Source organism: Eptesicus fuscus, chromosome 6 (assembly GCF_027574615.1).
Source record: "Eptesicus fuscus isolate TK198812 chromosome 6, DD_ASM_mEF_20220401, whole genome shotgun sequence".
Taxonomy (NCBI): Eukaryota; Metazoa; Chordata; class Mammalia; order Chiroptera; family Vespertilionidae; genus Eptesicus; species Eptesicus fuscus.
The window spans coordinates 97,520,735-97,539,293 of NC_072478.1; the positions used below are offsets into that span (position 1 = coordinate 97,520,735).

Sequence of the window (18,559 nt, forward strand, 5' to 3'; positions counted from 1 at the left end):
CATAGTTGCTGTGTACATAAGACCTCATGAGAAACTAACCAAATAATGTTATGGTGCTTTTACAATTTGTATTAAATATTCCTATAATAAATAAAGTCATATGGTCCCCCACAACCCTTAAAATGGTAAGGTCACTGCCTATTAAAATATCAAATTTATTTTTTATCCCAAGTGGTAGAGATGCAGGTGAGGGGGTGGGTTAGGAAACTTGTGCAGTGGAAAATCAAAACACAACTAACAGTTAAAAAATGGTTGAATTTCTACTTAATGTACATGCTTTTCCAGTGACCTAAGGGAGGTCTGAGGAGACAAATCACAGGGAAGGCAAAAAATAACAACTCCACAACTCCAAAATTTCTTTGCAATATTAATTCAGCATTGGAGAGATGAAATAATTGGTTTCATAACATTTAAATGATCTATCTAAAAATACAACAAGAAATATAATCTGTTATCTTGCTGGATGATGTAATTGCAAATTTATAAAATTACTTATTTTATGAAAGCCATTTGAACATAAAAATTCAAACCACAAAATTCTTAATGAATAGAAATAAAATGGGGAAAATTTAATAGCCTTTAAAACTAAACTTTCATTTTTTTTAAGTTCTGTTATAACAAGAGAAAATCCAAAGTCTTTAGTTAATTCTGCACATAACCTTTTGTACAAATATAAAGCAGTAATACGCATATACACTATAGCCTAGTTATTATAAAAGCATTAAGTGGTCAAGATGTTGGACCTGATTATTAATACAACACTTACTACTGTTTATGTTGCAAAGAACAATCATCTATAAAACAGATTTATCCTTAGGCATTATCATATTTTATTAAATGTACCAAAAAGCATATTAACTTTCAGGTTTTGTGTTAAACAAAAATTACTAACTATTCTATAGAAAACCACTCAACACTGTTTTCCCTTGACAAATTTACAGTGGCATATCTCTATAAAAATTATTAGATGTTTAATAATTAACAGTGGTGCATCAAATTAAATGGCTTCTATTTCAAAAATGTTTCCTTCAAATTAATGAAAAGGGAGCCCATTTAATCACTAACTGTCATAACTAGCTAGTTTGTTAATGTTAATAATAGGAAAGGAGCAAAGGGGAAGGCCAGACATTATAAGTATGGTCATCTGGATAGCTTTACCAGGAAGAAGGCCAGACATTATAAGTATGGTCATCTGGGTAGCTTTACACACCCAGGGAACTATCTGGGAAGGTGTTTGCTTGTCAGTCTAACCCGGAAAGAAGGTAATTGCTGGAGGGGTTGGAGCCACCGCAGGTGCACGAAATCTTGGAAGGGTAAAAATCCCCTAGACCCGTGGTCGGCAAACTGCGGCTCACAAGCCACATACGGTTCTTTGGCCCCTTGAGTGTGGTTCTTCCACAAAATACCACGGCCTGGGCGAGTCTATTTTGAAGAAGTGGTGTTAGAAGAAGTTTAAGTTTAAAAAATTTGGCTCTCTTATAAGTGTATTTCTTGTATCACATGATCTCACTCATCTAGGGGAAATAATGAACAACATAAACTGATGAACAAAAACAGGTCCGGAGACAGGGAATCATCGATAAGACTGTCAAACCTCAGAGAGAAGGTAGAGGAGGGTGGGGTAAGGGGGAGAGATCAACCAAAGGACTTGTATGCATGCATATGAGCCTAACCAGTGGTTACAGACAACAGGGGGGTAGGGGCATACGTGGGGAGGGGTTTGGGATGGGAATGGGGGGATGAGGACAAACATGTGATACCTTAATCAATAAAGAAATTTAAAAAAAAAATTTGGCTCTCAAAAGAAATTTCAATTGTTGTACTGTTGATATTTGGCTCTGTTGACTAATGAGTTTGCCAACCACTGCCCTAGACAAAGGAGTTCGCCCTCTTGCTCTCTCGTTCTTGCTTCGCTCCTGCTTCTTGCACTTGCTTGTTCTGTGACCCACCCTAGCCTGCCACATGGCCTTAGAAGCTACATGGCCTATGGCCATCCAGACCCCACACACAACGAAATGCAGGCTGGAACACAAGCTAAGCTAGCCAGGTGCAGGATTGGACTGTACAAACATGGCTCTGGGCAGTGGCTTTGATCTTAGCCCTGATGAAGACAAAACAGGACTTTTTCCATGGTAGAACCGAGGGAGATGGGACCTTGGACACTCAGGGGCTTAACTCCACAGCAATAAAGCTTTCCACAATACCTCACTTTCCGTGGGAGCCTCAGGAAATCCTGGTTCCTGTGGCAACCCAAGAAGCCCACTTCCACCAGCAACAGGTGGGGACACAGAGAGCACCCCGCCAGTAACATTTCTACTTACAGCAGGATTACATCTGTCCTCCAGTGCTTTCTCACAAGACTACTTACCCCCTTCAAAATGGAATGGAGATTTGAACTTAATATTTTGCTTCAGGACTAGTCTTTCTTGACATTGTTTTGTCTTCAGAACTTGATACCATATTTGTAAAAAAAATAAAATGTATGTTTTGACATCTTTTAAGTTGAAATGGTTATCAGGATAAATTATTTTATTCATTAAAAAACACACACACCAAGAAAACAGCAATAACAAAAACCAATGCCTATAAAAAGAAAGCACATACTTCCCAATTTGCAATCCTTCTGTCCCCCCACTTACTCCATCAGAAAGTTTTAAAACACGTTTCATAAAATGTTAAAGGAATTCCTTAACTCTAGAATACATTTCTTTATTATCCTGAGAAATATCAGAATCCTCTTACAATAACAGACAAGATCATGAAATCCTGCCAAAACCGGTTTGGCTCAGTGGATAGAGCATTGGCCTGCGGACTGAAAGGTCCCAGGTTCGATTCTGGTCAAGGGCATGTACCTTGGTTGCGGGCACATCCCCAGTAGCGGGTGTGCAGGAGGCAACTGATCAATGTTTCTCTCTCATCGATGTTTCTAACTCTCTATTCCACTCCCTTCCTCTCTGTAAAAAAATCAATAAAATATAAAATAAAATAAAAGATCATGAAACCCACAGCTTCAAGACAGGTAGCAGGGAGACTCACTCATATCCATTACACTGTTTTCATGGCTTTAAAGCAGGCATTCCCATTGTGTGGTTCTGCAGTATTAGCATTACCTGGGAGCCTGTGAAAATGCAAATTCTTAGACCCCACCACAGCCCTATTGAATCAGAAACCTAGGGGTGGGGCCTAGCAATCTGTGGTTTAACAAGCCCCCCAGGTGGTTCTGAGGCTAGCTCTGGTTGGAGAAAGGAAAAAAGCAGGAAACTAAACTAGGCTATAAGTCCCGAATCAGAATCATACACTTCAGTGTCATAAACAAGGCTGGGAATCTTTCTCAGAACTTCTCAGGAGCATGAGAGGTAAGAACCGTCTCTCTCTTTTAAAATTTATGGCTTGGCGGAAATGCTATTATATAAATTTAGAGAGGAGGGGCAACGGAGAGGGAGGGAGAGAGTTATTTCAAGTATAAAATAATGTGTAAAAGACTTGGTACAGCGTCACTCAATAGCAGGCTTTATTAATAATTGCTATTATTAAAGCAATAATGTTATTCAACATGAAAATGAATAGATTCTATGATTAGGAACAGTCAGTAAACATTGAAGTTTGAATCAAGTTCTCTAGTACTGTTTCTTTACACACCCATGTTCCAGCAGTAGTCATGGAAATTATGTTTAATACACAAAAGTGAATGATGGAGGGTTTCCATTCAGGCAAACCCAGAGCCCTCCAGGTGAATGGAATTTTTGATGAATCTCTCTGTTAAGCCCTACCTTAGAGGGCTTAGCACAAAGTCTTCATGCATGAATTTAAAAAAATATATATTTGAAGCAATAAAAATATTAACAAGACAAAGTCCACAAATTATCTTAGGCCAAAAGAGTTAAGATGTGTGTGATTTGGTATCTCAGAAGAGACCAAATCCAAACCCAAACCCAAACACAACACAAAGGAATCAGTAAAGAGGAGAAAAGTGTTCATGTAGCTTAAGCTTCTAGAAGAAAATGGACTCCTAACGTTTTATTTATTTATTCATCTAATTGATAAGGAAAATACGTATGTATTTTTAAATAGTTTTCAATGCCCCGGTAGCCCCTGTTTCCTTGAGATTGGTGTGCAGTCTCTTAAATAATCTAAGGATTTTGGCTTTGCTGAAATATATCTCTTTTTCCTCTTGAATTTCTTTTAAGTCACACTGCAGACATTAGTGTCTCTCTAGCTCCCGGGGCAGAGCCTGCTAACGTGGAGCTGGCCTTTTCCAAAGGTGCTCTAGTGATATGTTGACTCAATGATCCGCTAATGACAGCTGAATGCTCACAGCAGAGCCCGCCTCAGCTTGCTGCTGCTCCTTGCTGGCCCATTGAGGATGCAGGTGCATTGTAAGCACCTAAATCAGCCATTAAGGTCACTTTTATTAGTGGCTTCTGCTTACAAAACAGGACTCTTGGGGAGCATGATTCAGTTCAGGCAAAATCTTGACAGCTCAGACGAGTCACACCGTCAGGGACCAGCCGCAGCCACATCTTGTTATAGGAAACAAAGCGGGAAAGGTGCTATGGTTCTGTTTTCACTTTCACACAGTCCTGAAAACTGTTATGAGAAAAATTTAAGAGCAATAGTTTCCCAGCCTACACCTTCATTTCTCCCCGTGAGTTTTAATGTAAATTCGGCACTCCATCTCTTCTTAGGCAACTAAGATTGATTCCTTTGGAAATATCACATTTAGTTTGCTGGGAAAAGTCCACTAAGCAGACATAACTAAAAAGTTTAGTCGACTGGTAATACAAGCATTTGTAATAAAAGATAAACATCTTTAAATTCAACCTATGGAGCCCAGCCCCATGTACGACATTTTGCCTACATATTCTTTTGCTCCAGACAGCCTTAAAGATGTAAACCAAAACTAGGCTTTCTATTGCTTGACCTTGATTTCCTTTTTAATTTGTATCCTCAACTTCTGTGTTTCATTTAGTTAAATGTGTATTGATACCACACCTTCAACCATTTTAATTCATCTAGTTAACTGCATATTGATAGGATACCTTCAACAATTTTAAGTATCTAATTATTTTTGGAGCACCTGGAAACCATTGGAAAAGCATGCCAGTATTTTGTTTTCAGTTCTCTGAACCATTTTTTAATTGTCACAGGTGTAAAAGTAATTCTTCTCTTATTAAATATTAGAGAATACTGCATTGTACTTGAGCAAAACAAACTATTACAAAGGGAACTGTGATGTACTGATGCTATATTGGGGAAAGAAAAAAAAACACCATGAACAAATATACTTCACAGATTAACTCAGTTTTATGAAATTGGAGAAAAGGCAGTGTTTAAAGAGCATATAATGCAGGCTTACGCATTTTTTGTATGGCATAAATAGATCATTGAGCTGCCACATTTGATCAGCATCATTGAAGAAATTGATTACTGATGAGTTATTAGTATATTCATTCATAGAAGGATTCTTTGTTGAGTTAGTCAAAAACTTTTTCCTGCTTGATTTGTATAATCTATATATGTGGATTTGGTTCCAAGTTAAATCATTTTCATAACTGGCACCTCTACTGGAGTATATTTCAGCCCTCCTATCTCCTACTCTGGATGGCCTCGTGCATGGATAGGCTAATAACTTATTTTTTTCCAACTTGTATAGTGCTTTCAGATGAGATCATTTGCAGCAAAAATTTTACTACGTCACTTTCTTGCTCAAAATCTTTCCTATTTTCTTGATATAATATAAAAACTCAATAGCCTGTAATTTAGAAACCTCCATAATCTGGTCTTGATATAAATATAAACCTCATTTCAATTACTACTTTTTATGTTCTTATAAAACTATACTGTGGTAGAGAAGTCCTTGACCTATTTCCATTTAACCTACCTCCACTTAACTAGTTTTCCAGCTTCAATCATTTCTTCATTCTCCTCCCTAAAATATATGCCTGATATTTATAATGTGTTCCTCTCACACAGAGTAGGCTAGCTGTTATTTGCCCTTCCATTTCATTAACTAATTCAGCAATGGGATTACTAAAATAAGATTATATGCAAACCTACTTAAACAAGTGGCAATTATTATAATGGAAAAAAATAATTACTAACTGATAAGTGTAAGTTGAAATTTCCTATGAAAAGCAAGTTATATAAAATTTTATTTAAAAAGTTATATATTTTGCCAAATTAACTCTGAGAAAAAAAAGAATGAAGCCAGAGGTATCATGCTCCCTGACTTCAAATTATACTAAAAAGCAACAATAATCAAAACAGCATGCTATTGGCAACAAAGAAGACACACAGACCAGAATGGAACAGAATTGAGTGTCCAGAAACCTGTATATATATGGGCAAATAATTTTTATAAAGAAGCCTAAACATACAATGGATAAAAGAAAGCCTCTTCAATACATAGTGCTGAGAAATTTGTTAGTCCACATGCAAAAAAAAAAAAAAAAAAAATGAAAATTGACTACTGTTTGTCCCTCTATACAAAAATTAACACAAAATGGGTCAAAGATCTAAATATAAAATCTCAAACAATAAATTACATAGAAAAAACATAGGTATTAACTTATGGACCTTGGTCTTAGAGAAGATTTTATGATTTTATGAGTTCCCAAAGGCAAGGGAAGTAAAGGCAAAAATAAATGAATGGGACTATACAAACTAGAAAGCTCCTGCACAGCAAAAGAAACTGCCAACAAAACAAAAGGCAACCAGTTGAATGGGAGAAGATATTTGCAAATGCAGTTTCAACAAGGGGTTAATATCCAAAAAAAATATAAAGAACTCATATAACTCAACACCAAACAATCCAATGTAAAAAAATGGGCAGAGGACCTGAATAGACACTTCTCCCAAGAAGACATACAAATTGCCAACGAATATATCAAAAGATGCTCAACTTCACTAGCTATTAGTAAAATGCAAATCAAAATTATAATAAAACTAGAGGCCCGGTGCATGAAGTTCGTGCACAGAGGGGGGTTGTCCCTCAGCCCAGCCTGTACCCTCTCCAATCTGGGACCCCTGGAGGGATGTCCGACTGCCCATTTAAGCCCGATCCCTGGGATCGGGCCTAAACGGGCAGTTGGACATCCCTGTCACAATCTAGTACTGCTGGCTCCCAACTGCTTGCCTGCCTGCCTTCCTGATTGCCCCTAACCACTTCTGCCTGCCAGCCTGATCACCCCCTAACCACTCTGCTGCCAGCCTGTTTGCCCCCAACTTCCCTCCTCTGCCGGCCTGGTCACCCCTAACTGCCCTCTCCTGCAGGGTTGATCACCTCCAACTGCCCTCCCTTGCAGGCCGGGTGCCTCCCAACTGCCCTCTCCTGCTGGCCATCTTGTGGTGGCCATCTTGTGTCCACATGGGGGCAGGATCTTTGACCACATGGGGGCAGCTATATTGTGTGTTGCAGTGATGATCAATCTGCATCTTACTCTTTTATTAGATAGGATAGAGGCCTGGTACAGGGGTGGGGGCCAGCTGGTTTGCCCTGAAGGGTGTCCCTGATCAGGGTGGGGTTCCCTTGGGGCGTGGGGCGGCCTGAGCGAGGGGCCTGTGGTGGTTTGCAGGTCGGTCACGCCCCCTGGAAACGCAAGCGGAGGCCCTGGTATCTGGAATTTATTTTCCTTCTACAATTGAAACTTTGTAGCCTGGAGCAGAGCCAAGCCTGGGGCTCCCTCGGAGCGGCCGGCAGCCATTTGTGTTGGGGTTATAATTGAAACTTTGTTGCCTTAAGCGGGTGGACCTGGCCAGGGTGTGTGGAAAGCTTTGCTTCCCCTGTTGCCAGCGGCAACCCTGGCCTGCCCTCTCAAGCTCCATTCTGCCGCCATTTGTTTGAATTTGTTTACCTTCTACAATTGAAACTTTGTAGCTTGAGTGGAGGCTTAGGCCTGGCCAGGGCAGGCGGAAAGCTTGGCTTCCTCTGTTACCTAGGAAACCTTGCTCTCTGTGGCTGTAGCCATCTTGGTTTTGGTTAATTTGCATACTCTCTCTGATTGGATGGTGGGCGTGGCTTGTGGGCGTGGCTTGTGGGTGTGTCGGAGGTATGGTCAATTTGCATATTTGTCTATTATTAGATTAGATACTACCTCATACCTGTTAGAAAGACTATATCAATAAGACAAGTAATAACAAGTATTGGAGAGGTTGTGGGGGGAAAGGAACACTTATTCACTACTGGTAGGTATGTAAACTGGTACGGCTACTTTGAAAAACAGTCTGGAGGTTCCTCAGAAAATTAAGAATAGAGTTACCGTGTGACCTAGCAACTCCTCTTCCATGTATCTGCCCCCAAAATCTGAAAACATGTATTCACAAAGATATATGCACCCCTATGTTTATTGCAGCATTATTCACAATGGCCAAGACATGGAAACAACCAAAGGGTCCTTAGCTAGATGATTGGATAAAGAACATGTGGCACATATATACAATGGAATACCACTCAACCATAAGAAAGGATGAAATATTGCCGTTAGGGACACCATGGATGGATCTTGAAAATATCATGCTAAGTGAAATGTCAGACAGAAAAAAATAATCATATGATTTCACCCATATATACTGAGATCAACAAATGAGCAAACAAGAAAAACAAACAAAAAATCATGGACACAGACAACAGTATTGTGTTTGCCAATTGGGGCGTACTAAAGGGAAAAGGGGGTCAAACATTGTGGCAAAGATTTGACTTTGGATAGTGGGCATACAATGCAATATACAGATGATATATCATTGAATTGTATACTTGAAACCTCTATAATCTTATTAACCAATGGCACCTCAATAAATTTAATTTAATTTTTTTTTAAATTGGAAAAAACAATTATATACTTTGGAAATAACTGACACCTTGTTGTATCCAATAATATTGAAGTCAAATCAGTTTTGACAGGATAGTTATAAAATAATTGGGAGAAAAATCACAGAAAACTAGAAATATTCTACATTTATATATTTAGTAAAATATCTTTAGGATTCACTTGTGACATTTTAAAATAGTTTAAAATGTAATTTGCAGTTCACACATATTGGGTGTGGTTCATGCAGGGAAGGTGAGATATTTACAGGAAAACAATGTGCAATTGTAGATTAATTGTGATAGTTCTTTGGGAAGGAGATTATGGATCATGCCGGCTCCAGATATGTAATGTAAGAAACAGAAAAATCTAAATATGATGCAGAAGAGATTGTGCCAAACCCAGAATTCTTAAACAAGCCTGGTTTTTCTTTTTATTATAAATATATTCTAACATCTATGATATGTACAGCCATTTTTATTGGAGTATAACTGACATTCAGAAAAGTGCACATATCATAAGCTTGATGAATTTTCATAAATGTACGTATGTGTGTAATCAGAAAGAGTGCATTACCAGTTCCCCAGCAGGTCCCCTTATGCTTTCTTTCATCCATTTCCCCCTCACTCTGCAAGGGTGAGCATAAATTAAGTTTGCCTTTTTTTTGTAATATATACAAATTGCATTTATTATTTCTGTATTTGGCTTCTTTCTCATAACATTATGTTTATGAAATGTTTGCTTTATTTAACTGTAGGGCATCCAGTGTCATTGTAGTAAACTATTCTTTGTATCTTTGCAGAGAATATATTGGGTGGATTTGGTGAGAAAAAAAGGGTTTTCCTTGATTTTTCTTATGCATACCAATTTTGCATTTTATTACTCAATTCCTTCTACCTGGACTGATTTTATGTTTTTAAAGCCCCTGTCTATTGTCACAATGTAATTTCTATAAAACTAGATGCATGACCCTGGAATAAACATAAAATAAGTGTATGTCAAATCTTTACTTAACTTAAGGACAGAACCATCAGGATGGTGAAGCTAATTCAAAGAGGTTTGGATGAAACAAATAAATGTAGGGAATGAAGGGAAATGTTAGAATAGGATTACTAAGTAAGATGCAAAGCTGGTGACTGTTCTACCATTCATTAACCACCATGACATTTGTCGTTGGATGTCATCTCCCAGTTAACATGCAACTTCAGAGTCTGGTCTGTAAGTAAGAAGTATGCTGAAGGAAGTTGAATCCTCCTAGGTAATTAAATAATAAATAATTGTTGGGTGGGTCTGTTGGCCATTTTCCCAGGATCACACTGATGGGACACACAGATGTCTTGTTGCCTTATTTCCTGTCCATCTGTCGAGGTCAATTTCCATCCCACCTCCACTTGGAAGTCTTTATGATCACTCAGCTGGAAGTCACCTGTCTGGCCTAGGAGCCGTGGTAGTACATGGAATATGCTCAATATGAACTTGGTGAATGAATAATTGTATTCTGCCACTCTAGGGGCATATCACTCCTTGAGCAGAAATGGCTAATTAAGAACATAATTAAATTTTAAATTATAGCTGGAGAAATTGTGCTCTAGAAGAAAGATAAATTAGAATACATCATGGTGCAGTTAGCAGGTTTGTGTTCTCAAAACAAGTAAATATGCTAGGGGAAATAATTTATGTTAAAGTACTTTACTTTTTCATTTTTCTTTTTCTGCTTCATACTTTTGTCCTATCTTTTGATTCTGGGCTATTGAAATATTCCCTTTATAATTCTTCCTTTATTCTTGTCTTGTTTAGTAAAAGTGAAGAAACCATCCATTTAAAGTTCCATTTTAGCCATTTTTTTTCCTCTTCTCAGAGCTTGAAAAGGCTGTCCTAAGTCATGGGCTTTTATGATCACCAGTTGCCTCTGTGACTCTGGGACCCTCCATGCCATTTTTCTTATTGACAACGGACAAGTGCTTGCTGCTCATCTCATTGAACTCATTGGACTTTGTTATTCTTTTCCTCTTTGTGTTTACAAAGACATTCTCTTCTGCAAACCTTTATTAAACACTGATCTTTTCTCTTTGGCTCTACTAGGACTATCTCAATAAATCATATCACTTAGTTAAAATCTATATGGTATATCAATAAGTCAGGTTTAATCAGACTCTTTTTTCCCCCTCAAATCCTCCCAAGTAACAAAAAACATTCTTGCTGATATAGTTTTCATTTGATTTATGTGTACTATTGCTCAGACTTCCTTTTCTTACTTTTTAGATCTCTAACTGGAGTTGATAATGCAAGGTAAGAGGTAGGATGATGCTGTATAATACGTATTTCTTTATTGGGAACTCTCAATTGAAGTATGAAAGGTAATTGACAAAAAACCCCAATTTACTTTTTATGAAAATCCAGGAAAACAAAGTTTAGTGATACCCTAAATATTTGCCCTTTAGCTGCATATAACTAATTATATTAAAATTAAATTTAAAATTAGGTTAATCAATCACACCTTTCAAGTGCTCAGTAGCCACATATAGCCACCATACTGAACAGTGAAAATGTAGAACTTTCTATTGGACAGTGTTGACCCAAACCATGTGGTAGCTATAAACTGCAAATATGCAAACCAGTGACCTCAGTTCCATTTCAGGTAAAGTGCTTCTTGCTTTTTACAGAATGTTACTTACCTGAGCTCACTAGGGATTGGTGCTATCACACAGGTTTATAAATGAGTTGGAGGAGACAGAGCCCAGTGAAGTATTCAAGTGTGCAGATGAAACTAAGCTCTTCTGGGAGTGGAAATGCCAAATTGAAAAACTATGCCTGAAGGCATTATGAGGGGGCAGACATGCTTCAGACTCTCTCTCTTAGCAAGTATAATGTGATACTGTTAAGTGAAATGATTTCATCCTTACAGGATAATGTGTTCTGTTTTCCAGGTTAACAATTGACAGGACAATATCAGTTTCACTATGTGGCATTCTCCTGAATAACAAAATTTTGTAGTTGCTCAAAATCGAAATAAATTTGAGTGAATAAATGATGAAGAGACTATCTCCTACTATGTACAATAATTAAAGCTATGTATCTTTGAAATAAAACTTCTCAGAGATAACATTTTAACTTGTTTGAATAGGTTAGTCATAATTTTCCAAGTAGAAATTGAAGAAAAGGAAAAAAATTTTTAATATATTTTATTGATACTTTTACAGAGAGGAAGGGAGAGGGATAGAGAGCTAGAAACATTGATGAGAGAGAAACATTGAGCAGCCTCCCCCCTACCCCCCCCCCCCCGGGGATGCGCCCGCAACCAAGGTACACGCCCCTGACAGGAATCGAACCTGGGACCATTCAGTCCACAGGCCGATGCTCTATCCACTGAGCCAAACCGGTCAGGGCAGGAAATCTTTATTAAAGGATCAACATAAGCAAACATAGAAAATCATAGAGTGTTGTTCTGAGAAACAAATAGCTATGTGTAGTTGAAGCAAAAGTGCATGATGTAATAATTTAATTTTAGAAATGAGTACCAAGACTTACTGCAAAAGTCCTTGATAATGTGCTTATGTATAAGGCGAAGAAGAATAACCATTAAAATGAATTATTTAAACAGCAGAATAAGTAATAAAATGGGTATTATAGAAATACTAGTAGCCCTGCACACAAATACGTGCACCAGTAGCTCACTGCCGCCCTCCAGTAGCTCTCTGCCCACTGCCCCACCCTCCTGTAGCTCCTCCTGCTCCCCTCGTAGCTTGCTGCCCTTCCCCCTTCTGTAGCTCTCCGCCCAAGGTGTAACAACCATTTGCATATTACATCTTTATTATATAGGATGACTATAGAAGTAATGCAGGTTAGTGGTTCTCATTGGAGGTCGTTCAGACTTCCAGGGGACAATTGACAATGTCTGGAGACAGTTTTGGTTTTCATGATAGGTTTGGAGGTGGCTACTGTCATCTAGTGGGTAGAGAGTAAAGGTGCTCCTAAATATCTTATAATGTAAGTACAGCCCCCACTGCAAGGCTGACAACCCTTGATATAGATGGTGAATTGAAGAGTAACTTGAAACAATAAAATAATTTAGAATCTGTTGTAATAGTGGATTTAAAAAATAAGTACGAATGTTATACTAATATGTTTATTATTCTTACATTTGGAAAGGCAGCATATTGATAGGATCATTACAGAGTTAATCGAAAGTTTAAAATAAAACTTAAAGGAAACCATTGTTTTTTGTTTTGTTTTGTATAACTTATAGAATGACTTACTCAGAAATGTAGAATAAACTTAAAACTTTCTGCCTACCACCCTCCTTCCCAGGAGAGATAAGAGTTTGGAAAGTCAGGAATCAGGCTACATCTGAACTGACTATCTGGGCCACGTACCTTTACCTTAGCCCTGTAAGTATCAAGGAGCAAGGGACTTCAGCAAGGCAATATAGTCATACAATCTGCAAATAACTGTGTATCAAAATTTTCTGGCAACTAGTTAATTAATATTTTTCATGCATATAAGCACTTTACAAGGTTATCTAGAGAAATAGAAAGTAAAATATTACTTTTAGGTTTCCTATAACTTCTAAGTGAATGAAGAAAAATATACATGGGATGTCAGTGAATAATATAGAACATGGGGAGGCTGCCTTGTCTTAAAAATGTGATTATTATATGATTTGTCTGAGCACAGGAAGGAAGAAGTGAAAGCTAAAGTAGTTAGGTGAGCAATGGGGCTGAACTTTATCTCAAAGGGTAAATAATGTTTGAAGAGGTGAAAGGGAGAATAAAAAACATTCAGGGTGACTGGAGTGTTAACGAGTGGAATAAAGAACATAGGATTGAGCCATAGCATCTTCCCCAAATATTAAGATTTTATATAAACTTGATTTTTAAGTTTGCTTTAGAAAAATATATCAGAATCAACAAAATAAAATTTTATAACAAGATTGCTTTCAAATTGGAAATCTGGTAACCACAGTGCAGTAGGAATAAGGGAACTAAGATGTTTAACTCAGAGGGGAAACCTAAAAGGAGTGCCTGTGAAGTGTTATATAGAGAAATGTGTCCATTTTGTTGGTGTTGTTGTTCGAAAGGAAGAAATCCAATCAATTCACTAAAGTTAGAAGCACTCAGCTATAAATTCAATGAAATGTTTAAACAATTGCTTTCTAATAATGAAACATACTGTTTTTTGTAGATATACTGTCTTCAGCACTGAGTTGTTCTCACAAGTATACCAGAGACAGGATTCCTACATTCAGAATACAGATGATCACAAAATTCCTTTAATCTGTAAAAAAGGGGTACATAGGGGGCATTTAACAAGAAACCTGAAAGTCAGTTAATTTACTCTTTAATAACAGACATCATTAGTTTTTCTTACATGCCTACCCTGTGCCAGGTACTATTCAGGGATCTGGTAAATAAAATAATTCAGTGTTCTCTAAAATAAATGAGAAGGAACTCTAGCTTTAAATGATATTCCTGTGAAAAAATAATGTTGAAAAACTCTACATCCATTTACTCTCTTCCTAATAATTCACAAAATATAGGACACATTTATAGCTCTGTGATGTCCTTCAGTAAATAAATTTGCTTAACCTCCGAATCACCCAGCATTTTCCAAATTCACCTCAAAAAATAATTTTCCTTTTAAAGTATCATATCGACATCCTAGAACTGGTGCTTCCACAGGACTAATTTCTTTGGATGCATTTTAGTTGTAGCCACAACTGCTGCCTATGGGGTCCTATGATCTAGTAAGGAAAGTAGACAGTACAGCGCAGTGTGAAGAGCATGCGGTCCAGGTGGTGAATGCATGTTCTGTGGAAACACATAAATAGGCACCTAATGCAGTCTTGATGTCAGAGCAAGTGCAGAAAAGAATTCCTGGAGAAGCCAGTGCATAGCTAGGATGGATAGGAAGTTCGAGTGTTACTGGGAAGGAGGGAGGAAAAGAGTATTCACGACCTAGGAAATTCCAAACGTGAGGGTAATTATATGTTCATGACAGCATGGCAAGTTTTTAAAGATGTGCTTAATAGGGACTTGATATTTAGAGTATATTAACGCATATGTTTTGCTTCTCAGATTTTCTTGCAGGGTCACTACAAAGGTCATCGAAGCACAGAATTATACAATCTTAAGAGTAGCGAAGAAACCTTGATACTGTCTAGTCAGAAGCTTTTTCTGGAGTGGTCTTACATGAAGCTATCTATCCCCTGTTTAAATGTGTTTAGACCCTGGGAATGCTCTGTCTCATGATGCGTTCCCCTACCTTATATTAAGATGAAATCAACCATTCTGTAACTTTCACCTGCCTCAGGTCTGCATTCTTGAGCAGCACAAAAGAACACGGGGCTTTATTACTTTGGGAGTACCAGGGTCATTTTCTGTTGGTGATGGAATTTCAAATCAGATCTACTTAATGGAATTTTCAGTTGCTCTGTCCATTCATTTCAATACCAGACATTTCATCACTTTTAATATGTGAAATATACTAGTATCTGTGTGTCTGAAAGTTTCCTTAGGACTATAATATAAACACTGAGTTTTGCCTAACCCTTTATCAAGGGAATATTTGGGGGATTTTGTTTTGGCATCTTTTTGTACAAATGTTAGAACGTAGGAGCATTTTCATAATTCAGCAGGGTCTGCAATGTTAATGGAGCTGAGCAGCAGGATCCTCGGACCACATACTATAATTACTCCTCAGAGTGCTTGTAATTTCAATTCCAGCGCCCAGTGCTGGCTGCAATTCATTTGTTTTTCCTCTCTTATTGAAAGTGATTCACAGCAGCCGTCTGATTGTGGACATCTATTGCTTTTGCTCAGGTCTAAATTGGTAGTCCAAATTTAAAATATGGTAGGGATTGAAAATGGTACAAAAGTAAATATGTTCTGTGAGCAAAAGATTCTTCTAAAAGTATTTAAATCTTTCAGGGACAAATTAGAGTTTTTTTCCTTTCATCTCAGGCTTCCAGTGTTCAGAATACTAAAGTATAAGTAAAATATGTTCTTTTCTTGATTGAAAATTACTCAATAACTTAAAATTCCAATTGAAACATGAGATACACAGGATACAACTTGATACTTGTGTGTGTGTGTGTGTGCATGCACATGCACATACATGCAGATTTGGCATCTCAAAATTAATACATATAAAACTTTTATTTTCAACTAGTTAAAATTACTTTGGCTTTATTTTGAACAATATTAGAATTTTATATATGCTATAGTTCATTTGAAGTGAATTGCATCCTATATAATAAAAGCCTAATATGCTAAGTATCCAGTTGTCCATTCAATCAATCAAAGCATAATATGCTAATGATATGCTAAGACTGCTCAACCATTCGCTATGATGTGCACTGACCACCAGGGGGAAGACACTCCGACTGGTAGGTTAGCTTGCTGCTGAGGTCAGGCCGATTAGGACTGAGCAGGATGGGCCAGATATGCCCTGGAGCCCTCCTGTGGTCCCTCCCCAGCTGGCCAACCTCCTGCATCCCTCCCTGGCTCCACTCGTGCACTAGTGGGGTCCCGTGGCCTGGCCTGTGCCCTCTCGCATTCTGGGACCCCTCAGGCAATGTCAGAGAGCCAGTTTTGGCCTATAGCACAGGCCAGCCTGAGGGACCCCACTGGTGCACGATTCGTGCACCAGGTCTCTAGTGATTTTATAAAATGAGAAAAATAAAGCCAATACAAGTTAAAGGATTAATATTAAGATTATATGTGGAAAATCTCTAAGGACTTTCACTCTTTATGTTTGGTGTATATCTTTTTTACTAGATCATAGGCCAGGAGTGTTACAAAAGTGTAAAAGTATTTTAACTGTTCCAATAGTGACAGTAGTCTTACTTGACTAAGTATGGTGAAGTTCAAGAAAAAACTGGATACTTGAAAAGTAAACCTAAATATTATATCATGTAATGCTCATTATTTCCAATTTTCATGATTTCTTTTTTTTCCCATCAGGAAATCATCTTCTGGGATCTTTACCTTACGAAGAATGTCTTAAGGTAAGGACATTTAATCTATTAAAATGTTATTTAAACTGATCACAACATGTTTATTGCATGACATTATCTGTATTGTTAAATACAATGCCCAATTAATAAAAGGCTGACAAAAAGTAGATTTCTCTACTGATGATTGTAGCTGGTGCATCTCTGAAATTAAACATCTTGTTGCGTTTCTCTTAGAAACATGTGGTTTCCTCATTGTGTTCACTTCCTTTGATTTTGTATATGTTCAGCATTCAATTTGGGTTTACTTTGCCACCTGTTTATATTGATGTGAATTATAGATTTACATTTGTCGATCAATGTGTAAAGGATTGGAGCTATAGTATTTACCTTAAGAACTAAATACATCCTAATTTGCTTGGGCATGACATGCCAAAGTGTTGGGGTCTTTGATAGCATGTATTAATAATCTACATTTCTCTCATAAGGCTTATTTGCTAGCCTGGAAGCTTGTCTCTCCTATTCTAACCTTGAACTGTAGTAAAACAAAGAGCATTTTGCCAAATAACCATATGGGACGAATACTGTTCTAAATAATTCAAAAGTATAATTGAATGCGTGTGCATGTATTTATATATACACACACACACATACACAAAAATATGTATGCATGTATATATGTCTACAAACTGTACAATACTGCTTTATTGTAGAAACTTGTGCTATTGAAGGCTAAGACAAGGAAACTAAAAGAAAGGCTGTGTTTGTTGAGTACTTATCTTAAGAATTACTAAATTTATATGTGTGTTATTTATATCATACTAGGATAAATTGGGAATACACTCTAGTATATACATAGTAACTGTAATAGAGGATGAGTAAATATTTCTCTACCAATATTTAGACAAAATTCAGAAATTGAATATTCATAGTGATTGATATTTTTTCATCCATTAGAATCAAGACAGGCAAAAATACTGACTCATGCATGTGTTTTAAAAATATTGATTGTTCACTTTCTTGGTAAAGGTCCTGATCCAGGTGGTGGAAAATCAAAGTGAACAAAGGGAACCAAGGGAAATAATCAGTGGGCATGCGAATAAATGAATGAGAAATTTTCAAATCCTTTTCTATGCAGAAATTAAAATAGGGTGATGGGTTAGAGTGGTGAGAGAGAGAGTAATGATGACTATGTTGGTATGAGTGGTCAGAACAACTTCCCAGAGCAGGTGAGCAGTGACATGAAAGCTGAGCTGAAGCCAGCGGTACAAAAACAAAGAAGTAAAACCTTCCAGGCACAGCGGATGGCAAATGCAATGACCTTAAGATGGGAAAGAGCCATGGGACTTTGGGAGATGCATAGATTTAGCTGTCTGTCTTAGAAAGCAATTGTCTGGAGCAGTGGTCGGCAAACTCATTAGTCAACAGAGTCAAATATCAACAGTACAACGATTGAAATCTCTTTTGAGAGCCAAATTTTTTAAACTTAAACTGCTTCTAACGCCACTTCTTCAAAATAGACTCGCCCAGGCCGTGGTATTTTGTGGAAGAGCCACACTCAAGGGGCCAAAGAGCCGCATGTGGCTCGCGAGCCACAGTTTACAGACCATGGTTCTGGAGTATTGACTTTACAGAGTCAGATGCCTGTTGGGCAGCACTGGTCAGATGCCACTCCACCGCTTTGATATCACCTACTAACTGGACAATGAAGGGTGGTCTTAATCCAAGTGTGAAAACTTAGAAGTTTATGGTGAATTTCTAGTTTAGATAATACTCATTTTTAAAGTAGACTAATAAAAAATGT

At 37.6% G+C, this 18,559-nt stretch overlaps 1 long non-coding RNA gene across 3 annotated transcripts in view; it reads left to right on the forward strand.

The window, feature by feature from the left end:
• LOC129149516 (uncharacterized) overlaps positions 1–18,559 on the forward strand; it is a 1,442,660-nt gene that overhangs the window by 331,374 nt on the left and 1,092,727 nt on the right. For all 3 annotated transcript variants that reach the window (XR_008556439.1, XR_008556438.1, XR_008556440.1), the window contains exon 3: positions 16,766–16,809. This is a non-coding gene — a long non-coding RNA (uncharacterized LOC129149516). The remainder of the gene's footprint in view (positions 1–16,765; positions 16,810–18,559) is intronic.